Source organism: Marmota flaviventris, chromosome 9 (genome assembly GCF_047511675.1).
Source record: "Marmota flaviventris isolate mMarFla1 chromosome 9, mMarFla1.hap1, whole genome shotgun sequence".
NCBI lineage: Eukaryota > Metazoa > Chordata > Mammalia > Rodentia > Sciuridae > Marmota > Marmota flaviventris.
This window is the reverse complement of record NC_092506.1, coordinates 38,042,651-38,068,223: the sequence shown is the minus strand read 5'-3', so window position 1 is coordinate 38,068,223 and position 25,573 is coordinate 38,042,651. Positions and strand designations below refer to the sequence as shown.

The 25,573-nt window shown below is 33.7% G+C and overlaps 1 protein-coding gene across 5 annotated transcripts in view; it reads left to right on the top strand.

The window, feature by feature from the left end:
- The window catches only part of Ano3 (anoctamin 3), a 406,718-nt gene that overhangs the window by 100,113 nt on the left and 281,032 nt on the right, over nucleotides 1–25,573 (top strand). The window contains exon 2 of one of the 5 annotated variants that reach the window (XM_071616328.1): nucleotides 14,153–14,327. The exons of the other annotated variants lie outside the window; for them this stretch is intronic. The gene's annotated coding sequence lies outside the window, so the exon portion shown is untranslated. The remainder of the gene's footprint in view (nucleotides 1–14,152; nucleotides 14,328–25,573) is intronic. 5 annotated transcript variants of the gene reach the window in all.

Below are 25,573 nucleotides of genomic sequence, written 5' to 3'. Positions count from 1 at the left end.
CTGCATAACTCTTAAAATTATGTTCAGTCAAATATTACAAGGTACAGTTTAGGAGGTAATTTAGGAGATTATTTAGTCCAATTTGAAGATACTGATTGCTGGCTGCTACATCCTAGCTTCTCCTGACCAAACGTACCTGGTTACATTGACTATTCCAGATGTGCCTTTATGTGAATTTATTTGTATCACCTAGAATTTTAGTATTTCCTTTTTTATCTCTTTTTTACCATGCCACTATCTATGAAGATCATTGTAAATTTTCTTTTATCAGGCAAGATTTTAGCAGTGAGTTTTTCTTTCAGTATCAGAACTAACCAGTGAGTGTCACTGTTCCAACACAAACATTTTTGGACTTGTCATATAAGAATCAACCCTAAGTGCTCTTAACTATGCAGAACACAAGTAGGAGCTGGTTGAATACAGGGTCTTCTTACTCCACCCACATCAGCTAATGTAGTCAATTCAGACAAATTGACTATCTTTGTTGTTTGTTTATATTCAGTCCTATACTTCAGTTTCAAAAGAAGATAAATTATTTTGCTTTTCCTCCCAAATAAGACTATAAAATGTTGTTTCTATCACTCAATATTTTATAGCCTATAAACAACTTTTTCTTCTTGATTCAATTATTTTTCAATGGGTTATTGATGAAAGTAAAAGGCAACAATTCTCTCTGAATTTACATTTGTACTAGGTTCTATTCTAGGCACTCCATGTATATCATTTATTTCTTTATTGATTCTTTTTAGTTATACATAGCAGTGGAATCCATTTTGACATAATTATACAAGCATGGACTATAGATTAATCTCATTCAGACTCCAGTACCTCTCCTTCCCTTCCCTTTCCCCACCATCTGCTCCCTTCCCTCTGTTGATCTTCCTGCCATTTACCTATAGTTATTATTTTATTTTAAGTTAATTTCTTATGGATGCACATGATGGTGAGATTCACTGTGTTGTTTTCATATGGGTACTTGGGACAACTATGTCAGATTCATTCCACTGTCTTTCCTTTTCCTACACCCACCCCTTCCCTTTATTCCCTTTTGTCAAATCCACTGAACTTCTGTCCCCCGCCCCATTGTTGTGGGTAAGCTTCCACATATGAGAGAAAGCATTCAATCTTTGATTTTGGGGGAGTTGGCTTACTTCACTTAGTATGATAGAAGGAGACATTATTCACACCATTCGATCTGGAAAGGAGGCTGAGAGAAGTTAAGTGACAAATGTGATATTAGGAACCAAAACATGACACCAGAACCCCATTTTTTCCACTACACATCTCCTGCCTGCCAACTTTATCTGCAAATGTGGGAAGCATTCAAACTAGCATTTCAATCTTTGACCATGTTTGTATTTTAACTGGTTCAATAGAGAACATATCTCTCTTTCCTCCCTGGATTCTGAGCAATTTAGGTATCAAATACTAAAGAATGAGGAATGGAGATTAAATGGTTATTTGTTTAACTGACAAAAGCTAGAATTGAACTTAAAATATATCACAATGATGTTTTGTCTTCTTGTTCTGAATCTGAGATCTATCCACACAGTGACTGACACATCCAGGAAATCCCAGGCAACCCACACAGGGGTGGTGGTACCCATGCCACATGGCAAAAGAGAGAACAGACCAAAATGAAAAGGAAAGAAAAATTGCTGAATCAAACATTCTAAACACTTTTTGTTCATTTGTTTACCATACTAGACACTCAAACAACTCAGATGAACTAGATTTTTTTTCACCAAGAAAAGGGAGAATACTAGTGTACCCTACTACAGAGAAATATGAGGAGCATGAAAAACTTCCCACAAAGAGTTATGTTTTAATATCTGCAAAGTCAAGCAAGATTATCTCAGGCACTGTATGGCTTGTTTGTAAGGCTTTTCCTCTGGGTCAAATGGGAATTTATTGAATAAGGGGTTTTAAGCAAAGAAGTAATCAGCTGGTTTTCATTTTAAATCATCTGGCTTATGTGTATCCAGCCCTAAACTCAAGCCTGTCATTGTGTTAAAGTAATGTTGACAGTAGAGATCAATTAAGTAACTTGTAAAATGTGGTGGTAGTGTTGTTGGTGGTGAGCCATGGCTAGATTCAGGGCATATTTTGAAAAAAGGATTAAATGTATTATGGGAGAGATAGGTCAATATTTGGGGATCCAGTATTTTCTCCATAAATTGAGGAGAGAAAATTATGGATGAATTTGGTCTGGGAACAAATATCAGAAGGTTTATTTGGGAATGTTGAATTTGGGCATGATTGTTCCAGACCAATAGAAATATAAAGAAAATAGATACATGATATAAATTATTGGAGTTAGGGGAAGATAGCCAGATTGAAAATGTACACTTGGGGGTATCAGCCTATACGTGATATTTAAAATCATGATAGTGGGTAAGATTAATAAGCATCAGGAATTTTATATCCTGCCACTTTGCTGAATTCATTTATTAGTTCTAGTAGTTTTTTTTTGTAGACCCTTTTGGGTCTTCTAGGTATAGAATCATGTCATCTGCAAATAGTGATAATTTAAGTTCTTCCTTTCCTATTTTTATGCCTTTAATTTCTTTCGTCTGTCTAATTGCTCTGGCCAGTGTTTCGAGAACTATATTGAATAGAAGTGGTGATAGAGGGCATCCCTGTCTTGTTCCAGATTTTAGGGGGAATGCCTTCAATTTTTCTCCATTGAGAATGATGCTAGCCTGAGGCTTAGCATAGATAGCTTTTACAATGTCGAGGTAAGTTCCTGTTATCCCTAGTTTTTCTAATGTTTTGAACATAAAGGGATGCTGTACTTTGTCAAATGCTTTTTCTGTGTCTATTGAGATGATCATATGGTTCTTAATTTTAAGTCTATTGATGTGGTGAATAACATTTATTGATTTCCGTATATTGAACCAGCCTTGCATTCCAGGGATGAATCCTACTTGATCATGGTGCACAATTTTTTTGATGTGCCTTTGTATCCGATTCACCAGAATTTTATTGAGGATTTTTGCATCTAGGTTCATCAGAGATATTGGTCTGTAGTTTTCTTTCTTTGAGGTGTCTTTGTCTGGTTTCGGAATCAGGGTGATGTTGGCCTCATAGAATGAATTTGGCAGAGCTCCTTCTTTTTCTATTTCCTGAAATAACTTGAAAAGTATTGGTATTAATTCTTCCTTAAAGGTTTTGTAAAACTCCGCTGTATACCCATCCGGTCCTGGGCTTTTCTTGGTTGGAAGTCTTTTGATTGCTTCTTCTATTTCATCTATTGTTATTGGTCTGTTTAAGTTGTGAGTATCCTCCTGACTCAGTCTGGGCAAATCATATGACTTAAGGAATTTATCGATGTCTTCACTATCTTCTATTTTATTGGAATATAGGTTTTCAAAATAATTTCTAATTGTCTTCTGTATTTCTGTAGCGTCTGTTGTGATATTGCCTTTTTCATCCCGTATGTTAGTAATTTGAGTTCTCTCTCTTCTTCTCTTCATTAGCATGGCTAAGGGTCTGTCGATCTTATTTATTTTTTCAAAGAACCAACTTTTAGTTTTGTTAATTTTTTCAATGGTTTCATTTGTTTCAATTTCGTTGATTTCCTCTCTGATTTTAATTATTTCTTGCCTTCTGCTACATTTGCTGTTGTTTTGCTCTACCTTTTCTAGGGCTTTGAGATGAAGTGTGAGCTCATTTATTTGTTGGTTTTTCCTTTTTTTGAGGAATGACCTCCAAGCAATGAATTTCCCTCTTAAAACTGCTTTCATTGTGTCCCATAGATTCCGATATGTTGTGTCTGTATTTTCATTTATCTCTAAGAATTTTTTGATTTCCTCCTTTATGTCTTCTGTAACCCATTGATCATTCAGTAACATATTGTTCATTTTCCATGTGATGTAGGATTTTTCCTTCCTTCTTTTATCATTGATTTCCAGTTTCATTCCATTATGATCAGATAAAATGCATGGTATTATCTCCACCCCTGTATATTTACTGAGGGTTGCCCTATGGCATAATATATGGTCTATTTTTGAGGAGGATCCATGTGCTGCTGAGAAAAAAGTATATCCACTTGATGATGGTTGATATATTCTATATATGTCAGTTAAGTCTAGGTTGTTGATTGTGATATTGAGTTCAATAGTTTCTTTATTCAGCTTTTGTTTGGAGGATCTGTCCAATTGTGAGAGAGGTGTGTTGAAGTCACCCATAATTATTGTGTTGTGGTCTATTTGATTCTTGAACTTGAGGAGAATTTGTTTTATGAACGTCGCAGCACCATTATTTGGTGCATAAATATTGATAATTGTTATGTCTTGTTGGTGAATGGTTCCTTTTAACAGTATATAATGTCCTTCCTTATCCCTTTTGATTAATTTAGTCTTGAAGTCAATTTTATTCGATATGAGGATGGCCACCCCTGCTTGCTTACAAGGACCGTATGCGTGGTATATTTTTTCCCAACCTTTCACCTTCAGCCTGTGTATGTCTTTTCCAATCAGATGTGTCTCCTGGAGGCAGCATATTGTTGGATTTGTTTTTTTAATCCATGTTACCAGCCTATGTCGCTTTATTGGAGAGTTTAAGCCATTAATGTTTAGAGTTACTATTGATATATGGTTTGTACTTCCAGCCATGTTTGATTATTTATCTTCTTCTTTTTTTTTTTTTAATTTAGTTTGTTTCTCCATGGTTAGCTTTCCCCCCTCCCTCTGTCTTTAGAGAGGCACTTCCCACTGATGGTTTTGGTTATTGTTTTTCATTTCTTCCTCGTGTAGTGTTTTGCTCAAGATGCTTTGCAATGCTGGTTTTCTGGCTGCAAATTCTTTTAGCTTTTGTTTATCATGAAAGATTTTTATTTCGTTATCGTACCTGAAGCTTAATTTTGCTGGATACAGAATTCTTGGTTGGCATCCATTGTCTTTCAGTGTTTGAAATACGTTGTTCCAGGATCTTCTCGCTTTCAGCGTCTGTGATGAAAAATCCGTTGTTAACCTTATTGGTTTACCAATCAACACGCATAAATCAAAGGCATTCCTGTATATCAGCGACAAAACTTCTGAAACGGAAATGAGGAAAAACACTCCATTCACAATATCCTCAAAAAAAATAAAATACTTGGGAATCAACCTAACAAAAGAGGTGAAAGATTTATATAATGAAAACTACAAAACCCTAAAAAGAGAAGTAGAAGAAGATCTTAGAAGATGGAAAAATATACCCTGTTCATGGATAGGCAGAACTAACATCATCAAAATGGCGATATTACCAAAAGTTCTCTATAGGTTTAATGCAATGCCAATCAAAATCCCAACGGCATTTCTTGTAGAAATGGATAAAGCAATCATGAAATTCATATGGAAAAATAAAAGACGCAGAATAGCAAAAGCAATTCTAAGCAGGAAGTGTGAATCAGGCGGTATAGCGATACCAGACTTCAAACTATATTACAGAGCAATACTAACAAAAACAGCATGGTACTGGTACCAAAACAGGAGGGTGGACCAATGGTACAGAATAGAGGACACAGAGACTAATCCACAAAGCTACAACTATCTTATATTTGATAAAGGAGCTAAAAGCATGCAATGGAGGGAGGATAGCATCTTCAACAAATGGTGCTGGGAAAACTGGAAATCCATATGCAAGAAAATGAAACTGAATCCCCTCCTCTCGCCATGCACAAAAGTTAACTCAAAGTGGATCAAGGAGCTAGATATCAAATCAGAGACTCTGGTCTGATAGAAGAAAAAGTTGGCTCCGATCTACATATTGTAGGGTCGGGCTCCAAATTCCTTAATAGGACACCCATAGCACAAAAGTTGATAACAAAAATCAACAAATGGGACTTACTTAAACTGAAAAGTTTTCTCTCAGCAAGAGAAACAATAAAAGAGGTAAATAGGGAGCCTACATCATGGGAACAAATTTTTACTCCTCACACTTCAGATAGAGCCCTAATATCCAGAGTTTACAAAGAACTCAAAAAATTAAACAATAAGAGAACAAATACCCCAATCAACAAATGGGCCAAAGACCTGAACAGACACTTCTCAGAGGAGGACATACAATCAATCAACAAGTACATGGAAAAATGCTCACCATCTCTAGCAGTCAGAGAAATGCAAATCAAAACCACCCTAAGATACCATCTCACTCCAGTAAGATTGGCAGCCATCATGAAGTCAAACAACAACAAGTGCTGGAGAGGATGTGGGGAAAAGGGTACACTTGTACATTGCTGGTGGGACTGCAAACTGGTGCGGCCAATCTGGAAAGCAGTATGGAGATTCCTGGGAAAGCTGGGAATGGAACCATCATTTGACACAGCTATTGCCCTTCTTGGACTTTTCCCTGAAGACCTTAAAAGAGCATACTACAGGGATACTGCTACATCGATGTTCATAGCAGCACAATTCACAATTGCTAGACTGTGGAACCAACCCAGATGCCCTTCAATAGATGAATGGATAAAAAAAATGTGGCATTTATACACCATGGAGTATTACGCAGCACTAAAAAATGACAAAATCATAGAATTTGCAGGGAAATGGATGGCACTAGAGCAGATTATGCTAAGTGAAGCTAGCCAATCCCTAAAAAACAAACACCAAATGTCTTCTTTGATATAATGAGAGCAACTAAGAACAGAGCAGGGAGGAAGAGCAGGAAAAAAAGATTAACATTAAACAGATACATGAGGTGGGATGGAAAGGGAGAGAAAAGGGAAATTGCATGGTAATGGAGGGAGACCCTCATTGTTATACAAAATTACATATAAGAGGTTGTGAGGGGAATGGGAAAATAAACAAGGAGAGATATGAATTACAGTGGATGGGGTAGAGAGAGAAGATGGGAGGGGAGGGAGGGGGGATGGTAGAGGATAGGAAAGGTAGCAGAATACAACAGTTACTAATAGGGCATTATGTAAAAATGTGGATGTGTAACCGATGTGATTCTGCAATCTGTATTTGGGGTAAAATTGGGAGTTCATAACCAACTTGAATCTAATGTATGAAATATGATATGTCAAGAGCTTTATAATGTTTTGAACAACCAATAAAAAAAAATAAATAAGCATCAGGAATATTTATAAAGAAAGGAAAGCCCCAATTGTTGAGCCCTGGAACTTGTGACAGTGATCAGGTTGGGAGATGAAAGGAGTGTCATAGGAGACTGAGAAGCAGCAGCCATTTGGAGAAGAGCCAAGTGGGTGTGGTACCCTGGAATACAAGTAATGGTGTGTCAGGGTGGAAGGCACCTTCAATTACTTCCAAAGCTCCTGATACACTAAGATGAAGACTTCATTGCCTTTACTAATGAAGAGGTCACTGATGATTTTGACAGTCTTAAAGGAATAACGGTAATATAAATATATATACATGATATATATATATATATATCATGTATATATATATATATCATGTATATATATTTATATATATATATATATCATGTATATATATTTATATATATATATATATGTGTGTGTGTGTGTGTGTGTATATATATATATATATATATATATATATATATGAGAAATTAGAAATGATTAGTTAGTGAATACTAACTCTATCTTTCTCTACTTTTGTGTACTTTTGAGGTAAAAAGAAATGAATAAACTGAGAATAATTTGCCAGGAGTACTGGATTTGAGAAAGGTTGCTTTGTTGTTTCTTTCTTCTTATAGCATGCTTGTATGGTGATGTGGATTATCAACTAGGAAGGGCAGAGGCTTGATTGGATTCTGTAAGGAGAGAGCCTGGGGAGTTTGTGAACTGATGCTTGGAGTCACAGAGACAATGGAAAACCCTACACAAGAGAAGAGATGCCTTAGTTGGGACTGTAGTCAGTTTACCTAAGATATCAGTCAGGAAGGTGGAGGAATCTGTGGGTACAGATGCCAGTAGGTGGGTGGGATCTGTGGAAGGTTTCTTCACATTGCTTCAGTCTTCTCAGTGAAATAGGAAGCAACATCATCAACTGAGGGTGAGATTTGGGGAGGAGGTGTTGGAAGCCAGTGTTGGAAGTGAAGGAATAAAATATGAAAAAAAAGCCTCTGTAGAGAATAAGAGATGAAATGTGCCTTGGAAATACATTTTGGTCAATGGACAGTGTGAAAGAGTTACTTGAAGTTAACATTATGAATTCAAGGTTGGTTTTGGCATGCTCCTGTTGTGGTCTAGCTGCCCAGGCCTGAGCATGGAGGAAGGGTGATACACATGCACAAACACCCCTCAGAGTTAAAACGAACCCATTCTTCATCTCTTCTGGAGTCTTCAAAAGCATGCTGCTCATAATGCTTACATTCATTTTATATTTATAGCTGAAATAGTCCTTTTAAAATACTAATACAAAGACTTGATACCATAACTCTAAAACAACTGCTATTCTTTTACTTCCCTTGGGCCCCCTTCCTCTTGACAGTTGAGCCTAATTTTAAAACAAACAAAAATACACACCAAGGCAGCTTTTTCAACTAATATGACCAAGTGTGTAAAAATAAAAATTATTTTATAGAGTAGTCTCCTTCTCCTTATTACAGATAAGGAAAGAAAAGAGGAGAGAGACTAGCCCCTACCACCAGATTCCATACAGTTCCATGTAGAGAATTTCCCAATCAAACCTCACCTTATTTGTTTTCCTTAGAATCAAGTCACAGATCTTATTCTGCCGATTTTATGATATTTCTACATTACGTTTTTTTTTTTTTTTTTTTTTTTGCTCAGATTTTGGCAGTCTTATAGGAACAAAATGCTACACGCTTCCAATATGGATACACTTCTGTCCAAGACGGGTATAGAAAAGTTCTATGCTAATTTCCAGAAGATGCTTAACCTAACTTCTGCTGTGTATTTAAGAACACAGTTGAAGCAGAAGTAAACCATTCCTGCATGATCTCTCTCATATTCATGTTAGGATATTATCACTACTGTTGCCTGGTTACCTATTTGCTTTATTAGTAGCCTTTTATTATGCAAATTTTTTTTAAAAAATTTAAATGTCATGTATACATGACATCAAAAGGCATTTTCATTTATTGTACACAATTGCAGAACAACTTTTCATTTCTCTGGCTGTACATGATGTAGCGTCATACCCCATGTGCAGTCTTACATGTATCTAGTGTAATGATGTTCATCTCATGCTATCTTTCCTGCTCCATGCATCCTCCCTGCCCTCCCTTCCCTTTGCCCAAAGTTCCTCCATTTTTCCCATGCCTCCCACTCCCTGTATCAAATCAGCATCCACTTATCAGAGAGAACATTTGGCCTTTGGATTTTGGGCATTGGCTTATTTAACTTAGCATGATACTCTCCAGCTCCATCCATTTACCTGCAAATGTCATGATTTTATTCTCTTTTAATGCTGAGTAATATTCCATTGTATATATATACTACAGTTTCTTTAGCCATTCATTTATTGAAGGGCATCTAGTTTGCTTCTTCTAGCTATTGTGAATTGAGCTGCTATGAACATTGATATGCCTGTGTTCCTGTAGTATGCTGATTTTAAGTCCTTTGGGTATAGACCGAGGAGTGGGATAGCTGGGTCAAATGGTAGTTCCATTCCCAGTTTTCTAAGGAATCTCCATACTGCTTTCCTTGGCTGCATCAGTTTGCAGTCCCATCAGCAATGCATGAGTGTGCCTTTTCTCCCACATTCTCACCAACATTTATTGTTGTCTGTATTCTTGATAACTGCCATTCTGACTGGATTGAGATGAAATCTTAAAGTAGTTCTGATTTGCATTTCTCTGATTATTATAGATGTTGATTTTTTTCATATATTTGTTGATCTAACGTATATATTCTTCTGAGAAGTGTTCAGCTCAGGGGCAAAGAGCACAACTGCTCCATAATTTCAGATACTAGAGTATCTAATATCTCTTCCAGTTCTATCATTATATAGACATGCTATGTTAGTGAAGAGGGAAAGAGGATGAGAGAAAAAATGAAAACATAGCATGGCAACAAACATCATTGTTCATTCATATATATATATATATATATATATATATATATATATATATATATATATAGTGGTACACACCAGTAATCCCAGTGTTGGGGAGGCTGAGGCAGGAGATATATGATATATATATATATATATATATATATATATATATATATATATATATATTACTTTGTATATATATGTCAGTAGAAGAAATTTCCAGCAGTGGGATTTTTCAGTTAAAGGCACAATGTGTTTTAAGTTTGTGAGTTTTTGCCAAATTGCCCTCTAACCAACATTTGCAGTTTTAAAGTCCTATCAATAATGTATGACAGCACCCATTTCTCTACACATTGCTGACCTCGGCCATTATCAGTGTTTTTCGAAATGTAGTCCATTTGATAAATGACACTTTATTTTAGTTTGTACTTTTTAATTATTAGCAGTATTTCACACTGTTTTTCCCTTTTATTAGAAGCATTACCTTATATATGTCAAAGAATGATGGCAGTCTAATTCTGTCTTGATTTCTTCTTTCATTCAATTGTGAAGATTGAACTTGGAAAACCTATATAATTTATATATTTTTTTGATTATGTTCAGATAATAAGCTCAAATAGACACTTTTTTGGCTCTATAAAAGAGAAATCCTAGGGCTATCTGTCTCGTAGCCTGAGGATGTGCTGTCGTTTATCCTGCCCCTTTTGGGTAATTGCTGAGGCCTGCAATTGCTAGGGAAAACAAAACAAGAATAAAACATACCCATATTTGAGGGGCTATTCCATGAGTGCTTAAAAATCTCTATTTCTTATATGAAGCATTAAAATTTCTATAGAATTGTCACATGAAGCACACATACTACTTACTCTCATTGAGCTAAACAAACATCTGGTCTTCTCTCTCTCTCTTGTAAAAGCTTTTCTGCCTTAAAGGCAGAACGTTTACCTTCCAATGTTTCATGAAGCTTTGTACTTATTTTTCCACATGGAATATATCTATATTTGTCTTCAAGTTTCCCACAGATTTACTTTTTTAAAAATCTATTTCTCTTACATCTAATACTTACATTTATTTTTTTATTGTGCCAGGGATTGAACCCTGGGGGTATTTCGACACTGAACTACATCCTCAACCCTTTATATTATTATTTCTTAAATTTTGAGACAAGTTCTAACTAAATTGCTAAGGACCTCACAAAGTTTCTGAGGCTGGCTTTGAACTTGCAATTCTCCTGCCTCAGCCTCCCCAACCACTGGGATTACTGGTGTGTACCACCATACAGCTACATTTAACTTTTTACTCATATCCATATTACAGACCCCAAATCCATATATTTTCCACATCTATGTTATAAATTTGTGAAAAGTGAAATGAAAGAGGATTTGAAAACAAACATGTTATTGTCCCAATTTAATAAATTGTAAACTATTTAATTTTTAATGGTAAAAGATTCTTTTCTATTTGTTCTTTTTATATGCATGACAGTAAGATGTATTTTAATATATCATACATCCACGGAGTATAACTTATTCTAATTAGGATCCAGGCTTGTTGTTGTATGTGATGTAGTTTCACTATGGTGTATTCATATATGGATAAAAATGTCTTTAGATCATACAGTTCAGTCCTCTCATTTTACAAGACAGGAATGAAGAAAAATTTAAAAATTTCATTCTTCTTTATGGCTGAAAAGGACTCATATATATATAATGTATTATATATAATTTATTATATATTATATGTTTTATTTTGTTATAAATATATATATAATAAATATATATATATATTCTTTAAATGACAGGTTTCATTTCTTCTTTAAATGACAGGTTTAAATTGCCTTTTCTTTATCCATTTGTCTGTTGACAAATGGACCCTTGGCTGACCCCTTGTTTGGTTATTGTGATTTGCACTGTTATAGAAACTGAAGAACATCATTCTAAATGAAATAATCCAGACTCAGTGAGTCAAAGGTCATATGTTTTCTCTCATATTTGAAAGCTAGAGAGAAAAGAAACAAAGGAGGATCTCAAGAAAATAGAATAGATATCAGTAGAGGTAGGAGATTAAAGGGGAGGGAAAGACAAGAGAGAAAGGGGAAACATTGAGGAATAAAATTGGCAAAATTATGCTGCATGCATGTATGACTCTGTTGCTATAAATCCCACATCTATGTATAATTATAATGTATCAATGAAAAATGTATGTGTAGATAAATAAAAGGAAGACCAGAAAGTATTGAAAGGGGAAAAGAGGGTGGTGGTGAAATACTGGGGAATTAATTGGAACAAATTTTGTTATGTGCATATATGAATTTATCACAATTAATCCCACTATCATATATTATTAGATTTCACTAATAAAAACATAAAATTTCAAAAAAGAAAGTAAGAAAAAGTGAATTCTTTAAATTTATCCAACTAGTTCATCATGACTCACTTGCAATCTAAACTGATTCATTAGCTCTTTGGAAAGAAAACAAAATAAAACAATATCCCACACAACTTTCGTTCTAATCAAGAAAAAAACAATTGTGAGTTAACTTGTGCATCTGAATTAGTAGTATATGATTCAGTCTGATTCAAATGTCATTAATCTTTGAGTCAGGGAGTGGTTGAAGGCAATATTGAAAAGTTTCAGATTTTCATTTAAATAGCCTCTGATTGAATACACTTTCTTTTCAAACCTCATTCAACATTATATGTAGCTCCTTCATTGATGGTGGTATCTAGATTTATTAACATATGTAGAGTATTTAAACCATATTATTATAGGCTTTTTACTGAGACAGACAATAAACCTAAACTGTGACTTACTCATAAATTCTGATACAGCAGGGGTTTCACAGGAATAGAAAATTTGGAAATGTATAACAAGTTCTCAGGAGACACTCTTACTCAGAAACTTCTTTAAATGACAGGTTTCAATTCACTTGTGTTTCTCCTGAGGATTATTAATATATGATAACTTAAGTGTTCTTTATTAAACTTTTCATAGTGACTTTTCATGCAGAACTTAAAATTTTCAGTCAGATATACATCCTGACACAAGAAACAGCATTTTGAAGTTGATAAACGTGGATGTGGGGGACTACCTCTCCGACTGCATCAAAATTTATGGTCCTCCCTTTATAGAACTGAGTATATCTAGTTCTATTCCTCCACCCCATACTCCATTTAAGGTTTTCATTTTTTATTGGATTTTCTTGTTTCTTCATCCAGCTAGTTGTACGTATTTGCTAAGCATCTATCTTGGATCCTTGCACTTATTGTGCTCTATTCTTTGCTTTTAAGTGCTCATTCTTTATATAGGTTTGACCCTCACTTTTGATAACATCTCAATTTTGTCTCCTAACATCACTTCTCTCTCAGGCTCTTGAACCAATATACTGAATTGTCCCAAATTCAACCCAAGTTTGGTATGTGGGAAGAGGGGCCATCGCATCTCATATCTATCTGATTTTCTTCACTGCATTTGCATCTTGGTCATTAGAAAACATATCAGGTTGACTAAACCTGAAACAAAAACATGAACTGAGATCTCCTCCTTTCTCCATCTCTCTCCTTTTATCTGCTCTTTAGCTAATTGTGGAATTCCAGTTTCTTTTGTAATGTTATTCACATGTTCTATTTTCTACTGCTGCAAACTTTGTTGGAGCATGATTCTATCATTAAGGATTCCTGATGATCTCCAGAGCTCTATGCTATGACCTTTCCATAAACTTCTGCATGTATAACTCTTCCTAAAACTATCTTACAATAATTTGAGCCCCTTTCTCAATGTTGTTCAGTTATAGTTCTTTATTAAATGTAATCGACAGGATGATTAAGTTCCGTAGAGCATTACAAATTGCATTGAACTGTATGTCATTCACTTGTTTAGAGTTATTAAAGAGCCTTCTCCCACCACATCTTCTTCTACCTCTCACAAAACCTTTGTCTTCTACATTTTTACAAATTATTTCTCACACTTGAAGTAATTTTGCATTCTTTTGGTTTATTAAAATCCTTCTTATGTGTGAAGTTCAGGTTAAATTGCAACCTTTAGGAAGTTAGTGTAGAATTATTATGATCATCCTGAATATCTGGACTGATTCCTTCTAAATCATTATGTATTTTATGTTTTAATAGCATAACCAGCAAATATATGTCTAAATATATACACATATACATACATATATGTATATGTACTTATGAATGTATATGTATATATTTTTGCAGAAATATATGTATACACACATACAATGGAGTATTACTCAATTATAAAAAGAATGCAATTATGAAAATTGGAACTGGAGATGATCATGCTAATACAAATAAGCCAAGTTAAAGGTTCATTGTTACCTTGGATATGCAGAAGATATTAAAAAATAAGGAACAAAAAATAAAAGAAAAGGTAAGGCAATTCCATCATGATAGAAGAAATATCAATGGAGTAGAGGAATGAGATTGAGGGGGAAGGAGGAAGAATAGGGCAAGGGAAGAGAGATGGAATGAATCTGACTTAACTTTCCTGGGTACATATATGAATATAACACAATGAATCTCACCATTATGTACATTCAAAGACACCAATTTTAAAAATCTACAAATAAAGTAAACTGAAGAAACATCAGCAGATTAGAGGCAAGGGAACAGGGGCAGGGAGCAGGAGAGGACAAGGGGAAATACTAGGGACTGAATTAGAACAAATTATATTCCATGCTTTTATAATTATGTCAAAATGATCCTAATATTAAGTATAACTAAAAAAATCAATAAAAATATAAAAAAGAAGGACTGAATTATATATACTCCAAGGTGTCTTCCAGTTTATGTCTCATAAACTGATACTTAAATGCATTTTGTATAAAATAGTAGAGCATACAATCTCATGTTATAAAGCAGATCCTACTGTTATGAAGTAAATTATTTCATTATGTTTTTATCTGCTAACCATCAAATTATTCAAGTCCATATCTTATGATGATATTGAAACATCAGAATTAAATTAGTGGATGCATTATAGAATGATATTTTTTCTATCATGGCATAAAATAAAATTTTTTCAATTGTTATTCTATTTAAAATGTGAAATTACCTCTCTAAAATATTAATTGAATAAGCTTCTGTGAATTTTATTGAAATGAAAGAAAAAGCTTGCTTGCTAAATACAAGGCACTGTTCCAAATATTTTGAAACAGGGATAAGGACATAGAGATTAACTCAAAAGTGTGGTGTCTAGTGTTTAGAAATCAACTGTCTACAGAGGAAGGCATAATAAAAGAATTCTTATAATTATGGGCATAATAAGTTACTGATTGGTACTGCTCATTGAATTTTCATTATGAACCAGAATCTATGCCAGAGATGTAACAAACGCTAAGTAACATGCACTGACTAAATTTTACAATATCCCAAGGCAGTTATTATTAGTCTTATATATCAAAAGAAATTACTGAGGTCAGAGATCTTAATCTTCCCAAGGTCAAATAGCTACAGTGGTAAGAATTTCCTTCCCACTATACTTATAAAACGTCTTCTAAGGCTTAGGTACATTTATGAAGAAGTGTTTTGTTTTGTTTTGTTTTTCCCCAAAAGCTATGATTATTCCTAAATGGAATCATCGCTTGGAAAGTTGGCTTTGAATGTGGTATTTATGCCGTCTAAAAGATGAGAATTTCATTGATCTGGGGGATAAACAAGTGATTTTATATACAGTGAGCAATATCTCAGAATAAGAAAGTACAGGTCACATTCAGAGTTTTCTAGTGACTTTGATGATTTTGAAGAAGAGCAGGGAGTGAGCAAAGAAAGAGGCACAGCTTTTGAGTTTGGTTGGGCAGGATATTAAAAGAGTGTGTTACACACAGTGGGAGAATATAATTGGAAAATCTGGCCATCCTGAACTCTTTCAAAGATGACAGCTAAATCATCTTGCATAACAGCAAAAAGTATCTACCCACCTGCTTAGTTTCTAATGCAATTTACTGAAAATTGTGTCTTCCTACACACATCTTCAGAATGAATTTGGCCTATGCCAGATAATAATTTGGTTGCAGCTCTAGTCCATATGAAAAACTCTTTTATCCACAACACTTTTCTACTCTGTTTCTGGTCTATTGAATTTGTAAGGAATTTTTATCCTTCTTTTTTGTTCCCTCTCACAGGCCTGCAAAAGTTGTGTTCTCCTTGTTGTTAGCTTGGGAAAAGTGTGTGGGTACTTAAAGACAAATATAATGAAGGTGGGTTTGGGAGATGGAGTTTCAGGAGCTTCCACCAGCTCTTAGCTTGAATAAAGTGTGTTATCAACTATGGTACCTTCAGTGGGTATGGAAAATTAACATAACATTACAATTATTAATATTAACATTAAAATAAAAATTAATATTAATATATTGCTGGGAACAGCATCATATTCATATTATTACCATATATGATACTATAGCTTATCCTATGAATTGCAAAATAAATTCATATCTGCAATTATTTAGTTTTATCAATAAGCTTCAAATGCAATTGCATTTACATATAAATTTCTAAAACAACATTTATACTCAAAAGACTTTGTATTACTTATTTAAGAAGGTATTTATACAATAGAATAACTTCATAATCCCAGTAAGTATTAATAAATTAATCAGCAAAAGACCACTTTAAAATCTATCTCATATATACTTACTTTTAACTTTTACTCTAGGACAGTGAGATTACATATTATCATTGTTTAATTTGTATATATGAACACATATATATTTACATACATAACACCACCAATTTCCCTAAAAATCTTTAAAAATTTATTACATCAGTATATGATAAATGAAATTAGACAATTGCAGAATATATTCAGCAATTAACTAATTTTTGAAGAGAAAGAACAAGTCCATTAGTCAATCAAGTATTGGTTATTGGTTAACCAGTTAATTAGTTAAAGTATCAGACCTATTTTACAATAGGTCACTTGAAGGGTAGAGAGTTCAAACTTGAAAATATAAAAACAAAAAGTCATACACCAACAATGTCTATTTCCAAACTTTTCAGGAAATGTACTCTGGTCCAAGGCATAAGAATCATTTTTTGTTAGCATTGTATTAGCATTAATAACAATGTCAAGATTGCAAGGACTTCATCTTGGAAAAAGTCTCTGTGTTGTGTACCAAAATCATATTCGTAAGCTGATAACTGATACTCTCTTAGCATATAAACAGTAGAAGCCCCTGTGTTATTCTACTTTCATTGCTGTGACCAAAATACCTGACAAGGTATTTTGACTTACAGGAGGAGATTTTCATTTGGGGTTTATAGTTTCAAAGGTCTCAGACCATGGTCAGTCCATAGCATTGCTCTGAGAGTTAAGTAACACAGAACATCATTGTGGAAAAGTGTAGCAGAGGAAAGCTACTCAGATCATGTCAGATGGAAGGAGAAAAAGATGGAGATGCCAGGTCAAAACATAACCTTACATATATGATTGCATGACCAGTGTGATTCTACACCATGTACAACAAGAAGAATCAGAAGTTATACTCCATTTATGTATGATGTGTCAAAATGCATTCTACTGTCATGTATAACTAATCAGAAAAAAAAAAAAAAACAACCATAAACCTCAAAGGCATGCCCCCAATGCCCTACTTTGTCTAGCCATATTCTACCAACCAGGATAGTAGTCCTTCTAAATTATTAATCCATAAAATGGATTAATTCACTGATTATGTTACAACTTTCACAATATAACCATTTTACCTTTTAGCATTCCTGCATTGTCTCACATCTTAGCTTATTGGGGGACAACTTATATTCAAACCATAACAGCCACTTTAGTATGACTCTTAGCAGCTTGTCAGCTTTCCCCACCCCCTCTGGTATATACTTTGCTATTATCTTCCTTCTTTAAAGTTTCATCACCATTTTGTTTCTAAGTTCCCTTCATATATTAAGAGATATATAGAGATAATTATTAGTAGTGTTAGCATGCCTAGAGGCATGCAGTGGATTATACAGTGAAAATCAGAAGAAAAAATGGTCATTCTTTGAAAAACTACATGAGGAAAAACAAACTCTAGGACAGATAACATTAAAAGCAATAAGAATATTAGTAAGAACCGAATTTTCCTAAATTATACTTATGTACCAAGCACTAGTGGTTCATTTATTTAGCTTTTGTGTGGATTTATTTCATCCTCCCAACAAATTTATAAGGCCAGAAATATTAATTAAATACAGATTCTATGAATGTGGTCCAGATTCAAGAAGTACCTTGTCTGAGACTGCATCATGACTTCCAACCATGTCGTCCTGAAGAAACTGACCTCTTGACCCTTTATAGATTGATATTAACAAGATATTGAGAATTGTGACCCATAGTTCTTACTGACCATGAAAATCAGAGTCAAAATTTTTGGTAGAAAGTAGTTTTTTACTTTATCTTCAGACCTGTCTAAGAGGAAGTATATTGACAGGATAGATCAACAAACTGCTGTGTGTTGGTGAATAAATTATTAAGGAGGAGAATGATAATTTACTAATCAACTGTAAGTTGGTTTTTTAAAAAGAATCCAAAAAGTCTACAGAATCCTCATGGATATCAAAGCCCATGACCATAACCTAGTGTTCAGGAGATCCCTAATTACCTCACACACTAGGGATTTACATGACTTCCTGACTTAACTGGAACCAGATTAATAACTATGGAGAGAGTCACATGATTATTCTGGAAAATTGATCCAGATATTCCCCTTAATTTATTAAAAACTTCTCTCTTCTAACACATCTCTTATTTTCCTGGACCTGGTCAATGAAAAAATAACAAAATAACATGTGATTCTTTTATTTTCTAAGGAAATTCTGTTTAAATTAATTCTATTTTTTTAGTTTTATTTTTAATTGATGTGTGTGTATGTGTGTGTATATATGTATATATAATTAAGAGTGTGTATATTTAATTTAATACATGTATCCAGTGTGTAATGATCAAATCAGGGCAGTTAGCAATCCATCTCCTTATATATTTATAATTTCTTAATGTTTAGACCTTTGAATTCCTCTTTTCTAATTCTCTATAAAACATAACAAACGTCGTGAACTACATTCACACTTCTGTGCTGTGGAACACTAGAACTTAATCCTCCTATCTAGCTGCAATTCCAAATTTTTAAGAGTGTAATTTAAATTTAAATTTAAATTTCATTGTTCCAAAACAGAAGTTTTTCTTTTTTTTTTTTACCATTTTGTTCCTACATAACATCCTCAAAGCCAAAAACTTTTTGCCAGCACCAAAAAGTGGTAGCTGGCAAAGCTGTACAAAATATACGCAGTTGAATACCCATATTTTATTAGGACATACACTCATTCACCTATTGATTGAACACGCCATCACCATGGCTCTCCTTTATAACAGACACTAAGAGAGCTGAGATTTCATAAAGAGAAAATTTAAAGAATATTAGATTCAGAATTTGAAGTTTGAAGTACCAGTATTGTCAAGCTGAACCATTTAATAACAGAGTAACCTCAGTAGGTAACATAACTGCTTTGAATCTTGTTTATATTAAGAAAATAAAGGTAATAGTACCTACTTCACAAATGAAAAATACCCTTGATTAATGGAAATATTATCTAATTTCACAACAATTTGTTAAGTCCTATATAAATCAAAGCTTTTTCATTATCACATTATAACAAAAGGTTTATGTTGTGTTATCAAATTAAATTTTATCACATAATATGATTAAAATGGGTTCTCTAAGAAAGAATAAAAGAAAGATATAAAAAATTCAACATGAGGGAAAAAAACCACAAATTCTTAAATAGAAGGCAACATATTCCTGTCCATAGAAAGACACAAGTCCCTTTCCCACTGTGCATCTTCAGTAGAGAGAAACTGGCACCATGCAGCAAATTCAATAAAGTCTTATCAACAAGATAGTTTTTCAGTAAGGAATTGGAATGGAATTAGTTTCCTAGTGTGTCATTTTTTCCTGCTTATAAAACAGCTTAGGAGATAGCTTAGTGAGCTATTACTGCAGAACAGTCATCTACACAAGCTTTCAAGCCAGATTATGTGTTCAAATCTTGGTTATATATTCTCTAGGTATGCAATTTTCACTATGTTACTAAATCTCTCTGTTCCTCAGTTTCCTTAATTATAAATTTGAGATAACAGTACTGAACTCATAAAGCTAGTATTAGGTTTGAGATAAGTGCTTAGCATACTAAGCTTTTATTAGTTGTTATTCTTATTATACTTTTAATTGTTATTATAAATGAGACAGCAGCACACAAAATTCTTATGGCTGAAAACGAATTGTCAGGGATGTTGTGTAGAAAGTAAGGAGGACCTTAGGACTGTAAGTGACAAAGGCAAATAGTTACCCATCCCTTTCTTCATTTTTTAAAATTTCTTCATCTTCATCTGTATATTACTTTATTCATTTGCCAAAACTCAGGTTGTCTGGAACACTTTCTGCAATCCCTGTCTGAGACTCAAAGATTTTGGCTTTCTTCTAAGAACTGGGTTTCAGTGCTCTAAAGACAGAAAACATGCTAAGTATGTGTTAGATGGATTCAAATCATGTAATAACATATTTTGTTTTCCATTTCCTCCACTTTCAACAAGACGTGTTCAGTGTATCTATAGTCACAGAAATAAGATAGACAGAATTTATCTGGGTCTAATCAACCTCTCAAACTGAAATCAGGTTTCTTAAATATTATACCCATTATCCTCATCATTAAGCCATGTGATGTTTTATGGTTAATTACAGTTCAGAAGTCATATTCACATACTACTGGAATTAATTTCAGTAAGTCATTTTTAATAGATATTAATTTTCTATTTTTCATGCAATATTTTTGTTCTTTCTGTAAACCCTAGACAATTCTGTAAGTATGTTGTCAGAAAAAAAAATAAGGTCATCTACAGATATCACACTTCTCTGAGGCATAAGATAAAGGTGTATCTAGTTACATACAAGATCATAAAATACCTATGTATTACAATTTTCTATCTTATTTTCACTCAGTACACATAAAAACAGAATGCCAGTAGGACAATAAATTATGTGGTCACACCAATGCTGGACAACACAACACACAATAGCTAATGACAAACAAAAGTCACATGGATGCCAAAGGACAAGTAAATAATTGCTAGATGCTTCATGAGATAACCTAAATAGGCTCAGGTCAAATTAGCTGACTCTAAAATCACAACTTTTTCCATAATTCAGTCTGTTTTAAAGTTTTATATTAAGCTTTAGAGACCTATTTTACAGGTACTGGAACAAAGGTAAAGAAAAATATGATCTAGTCAGGCACATCCCCCAGGAAGTCACGGAGCACCATTTTTAACTGAGATCTTCTGAGGTCGAGACTACATAGCTTTCTAGCTGAATCTGTGTTTGGAAACCAAAGACAAAGCCTTATGCTGTACATAACAATCATCACACTAAAGGTACAATTTGGTGATGCATCTGTTAAGTGAAATAGAAAACTTAGAATAGGACCAATAATTAAGAAGACATGACTAACTGGCATAAAAGAATCAGAGAACAACTGCTGATTCTATATAATTAAGTGCTAAATTATTTAGTGAGGATAAAGAAGTTCAGAAGACACTTTGCGTGGGCTGGTGTATTAAAAGAGATAGCACAGCAACTAGGCTTTGGAGAACTTGGATGACAAGCAGCAGGTGGAGAACGTTACAAAAGGATGGAGATAAAAAGAGGTATTTGGGCTTGCTTTTTGTGAAGCACATCAATAAACATGTACTGACCCAAGCCAACGGTTTGTATTGAAAAAGTGAACGAAATCTGATGAAAAACGTACACTGGGCCAGATTATGAGAATTCTGTCTAATTTTGTTTTATCCATACATATACATAATTTTACATAAATTCATAAATGTGGTAATGCATATGCTTTTGAATGCACAGTTTTTCTTTTCCTTTTTTGTTTCCCTTATCACCCGTTCTTCTTCCATCTAGTCACATTAATCTACCCACGTATGCTAACAACTAATATGTAACTTTTATTTTAACCCCATTTGAATGATTGAGCAGACTTTCTGTAGGCTAAGTGATAATTTGCCACATTTCGGGATATTCATTTGGTTTTCATCGCTTTGTTACTAAGAGCAATTATGCATTAAACACCAGGATATACAGGTCATTACTCATAGGTGCTCTGTTTGTATGGAATAGACTAGTGTTAGCCCTGCCTGAAGTTTTTTTTTTTTTTTTTTTTTTTTTTTAATGTTTATTTTTTTTAGTTTTCAGTGGACACAACATCTTTGTTTGTATGTGGTGCTAAGGATCGAACCCGGGCCGCACGCATGCCAGACATCCCCAGCCCCCTGCCTGAAGTTTTACTTACATTTAACTGGAGTTACTTTGCCCTCCACTTTATTACTTTGCTTAAATATTTTATTTCTAACCAAGTATGTCTCTTGATATAATCCACTTTATAACTTTCAATGAAAAAAAAAAACTATGTTTATGTTTTGCATACTGACTGACATACTTGACATTTTTCATGTTTCTTTGTATCCATCAGGTATTTCCCATGTCTACTATTCCTCTTATTTTTTTTCCTTATTTTCCCAAGTTTTGATCAAGATGCATTGTATTTTGTTTGTTTCCTACCTGGATAATTTACTGTTCTTTTTTTGATTCCTGAAATATTACTTTTGTTTTCTTTTCTCTCATCATCAGATAATGTGAAACAAGTTATTTTGTCATTAAGATACGTGCTTCTACTTGTGTGCTAATTGATTTATTCCCAGTAAAAGTAGGTCTTCAGACTATTTTTACTTTCCACTTTTCCTTTCTCGCCTCCCATCCCCTTAATAGTCTTCTGTAGTAATTTTACATCCCCTACTTCCAACTACCTGCATTTGCTGAAATAATTGATAACAAATTCAAATTTATTTTATAGCATTTCCTTTTTAAAAAAATAATTTATTTTTTAGTTGTAGTTGGACACATTACCTTCATTTTATTTATTTATTTTTATGTGGTGCTGAGGATCGAACCCAGGGCCTCACACTTGCTAGGTGAGTACTCTGCCACGGAGCCACAACCCCAGCCCAGCATTTCCTTTTTTTTTTTTTTTTCCAGTATTTTTTTTTTTTTAGTTCTTAAGTGTCTCTAAGAGTCATATTATTATCTCCTTGAATTTAATGGTATAAATACATAGATTAAATATTAGTGATTAGCTAGAGACCCATGGGAGTTGATGTTTCAATCTTGACTCCAAAAGGCAATCTGGATACAGATGGGACAATAAAGATACAAAATAAATCACCACTGGACACTCCTAAATGAATTGCCTTCTCATAAGAGGCAAGATTCTAGGTGATCAAGAATTGATTATAAACACACACACAATTTTTGGTTAAACTAACAGGATTATGAAATTGATTGTGTTGAACAAGAGGGTTAAGAAAAGGATGATCTCACAGATTCAAAACCTGATTTGGTATTGGAACACTACAGTTAATATGCACTCTTTACTGAAAGAAATCATATGCAAATCCTTGTTTATCATGAATAATGTAATGCTATATTATTTCCAAAATTCAACCATTGTTTTACAATAAAACACCACAAACTTAGAAGTCTTGAAACTTCAAACACTCATGGCTTATATAACCATATGCTATCTATTCTTTAAGTAATTACAAGGATGTAATGTTTCCTTTGATATAGAAGCTTGCAAAAACTAAAAATATACGTGCTGGCTGAATTTGGCGCATTGCTTTCTATGTACATTTCTTAAATGGAAAAGAATGTATGTAGATTCCTCCTATTACATATAGAAATTATAGCAAGAAAGTTTGATATCAAATATGATTTGCTAAATATTTTTTAAGATGGCATAATATGGTCTACTATTCTGTGATACTAAACATAGCTTTTTAGATTTACTTCAATGAAAAAAGCTGTAATTGACTTTAATTATTGATATGTAAATAGTTTCAAGTCATCAATATTTACTTTCTTAATTAACTTCTTAAATAATCTATTCATGACTTGTTTTAGCAAACTTTTTGTCTCTCTATGGTATCACAAAGTTTAATTTTAGACCCCACTCAAGGTCAGATTGTCACAAAGCTTCCATTTATAGATTTGGATCTGTGAGATATTTCATTACCACTTCCTATACTTTCCTTTACAGGGGAAAGCAGAATAAGCCTGGTAACACCAGCCATGAGGATTGCATTTCCAAATGCAGAGGACATGAAACTGTCTTCAGAAAGACCTGACTTGTAGAATATGAGGGGTGAGATGGACTTTAGAGAAAATCTAACCCTTTAGCCTTTTACAGACATGACGTCCTCGTCCAATGAGGCAAATTAATGTCCCACAGTCAGACAGCATTGTTCGGCCCTGGATAAACATACATGTGCTAGACTCCTCTATCAATGCCCTTCTATACCTAAATGTTAGGTCAAGAAATAAACCTCCATGGCTAAGCACAGTTTTTGTTTCAATTACTAGTCTATAATATATAGTATTGGATTAAATGGCATAATTATATTTTTTCAACATTATTTAAAATTTTTGCTAGTATTTCGTTTTTCATTTTTCATGTTTTTCTAGAAAAAGTAAAATATATATGATGTTTAAAGTTGGCTACATAACTTACTGCACAAGCCAGCATGCTTTTTAAACGTTTGAGGTTATTAGTAATTACACTGAGACAAAAGGGAACACAGAACAAAGTTATTCTATGAACTAATAGAAAATAAGATTAAAATATTAGTATACAAAATGGAAAAATATCATTTCACTCATATATTCTCTGTCTAGACTTAGCTATAGTTTAAATTCTATCATCACAGATGTTATCACATGAACAGACTTTTTTTGCAAAAATTGAGCAATATTATTTTGCAGTCTACATTTATCATAAACAATGTGTCAGGAATCTTTTTATTCTATAAATATTCATGTACATAGATTTTTATGTATTTATTAGTGCATTATATTTATATATAATATAGGAGTGCATTTGTTATAATCATAAATGTGTATAACATTCGTCTCCATTTTAATCCCCAGTATTACCCTTTCCCACCTCTCCTCCCTCCCGCTGGTCCACTTTCTTTATTCTGTTAGTGTCTTCCTTCTATGTATTTATCATTTTAATTGATGCATTATAATTATATATAATAGTGAGATTCATTATTATATATTAATGCATGCATTCACCAAAATTTGGTCTATTAAATTCTGCTGTTCCTCCCCTTCCCCATCTCTCTTCCCTCACCCTTGATGCCTTTATCTATTCTTTTAACCCTCCCCTATTTTTCCTATGTCTCTGTGGCTTCTGCATATTATACATGAGAGAAAATATTTGAACCTTGACTTTCTCACTCTGGTTTACTTCATCAGTATTATGTTCTCCACTTCCACATATTTGCTAGCAAGTGATATAATTTCATTTTTCCTAATGGCTGAATAGGACTCCATAAGACTCCATTTTGTGTGTGTGTGTGTGTGTGTGTGTGTGTGTCCACACGTGTGTGTATGTAGACACACACATACACACCACATTTCCTTTATCCAATCATATATCAATGGATACCATAATTTGGCTATTATGAACTGTACTGCTAGAAACTTTGGAATGCAGTTGTCACTCTAGTATTTCAGC